Consider the following 688-nt stretch of genomic DNA (forward strand, 5'->3'; position numbering starts at 1 on the left):
GGGAACGGACGAAAGGGTGGAAGTGGAGGAATAATAGAAAAGGGGTGGAAGAGGGAAGTCCGAGAAGGGTGTGTGTCTGAAAAGACGGATAGGGGTAGGTGGTGGTGAAAAGTCCAAGGAGAGAGTTTGAAAAGTCCGAAGTGAGGAGTGAAAAGACGGAGGAGGGGGGCTAAAAAGTCGGAGGAGGTCTTGACCATAGTGTTGAGCCGCTTCACATAGGTCATCTGAACGAAGCCTTAAGCCCTGTTGAAAGATATGGGGTGGCATGACTCTCACTACTGACACACCCAAAGACCATCGCAGTTTGGAAGGACTTGGTTTTCATGACGTCCAGGTCATGTCTTTCAACCTTTATAATGTCCACAGAGCATTGGGCAGCAGTCATGATGTCAGAATTTTTACATCCGGCGTGAATCAACATGACACAGCTAACACTTTGCCAATTTTCAGATGGCTTCCTGTCATCCATCTCAGTTTTTTTTTCTCTCCTAATTACAACTTTAATCTTCCTGCTCTCCAACACCGTCGGTTGTTCACCAATACATCAAGCTGTTCCAGAAAAACAGGAAACAAAAAATCGTCAAATTTATCCCTAACACCCTGTGATATATATATATATATGTGTGTGTGTGTGTGTGTGTGCATATGTATGTATATATATATGTATGTGTATATATAAGTGTGTGTG

Source organism: Octopus bimaculoides, chromosome 7 (genome assembly GCF_001194135.2).
Source record: "Octopus bimaculoides isolate UCB-OBI-ISO-001 chromosome 7, ASM119413v2, whole genome shotgun sequence".
Classification (NCBI taxonomy): Eukaryota; Metazoa; Mollusca; class Cephalopoda; order Octopoda; family Octopodidae; genus Octopus; species Octopus bimaculoides.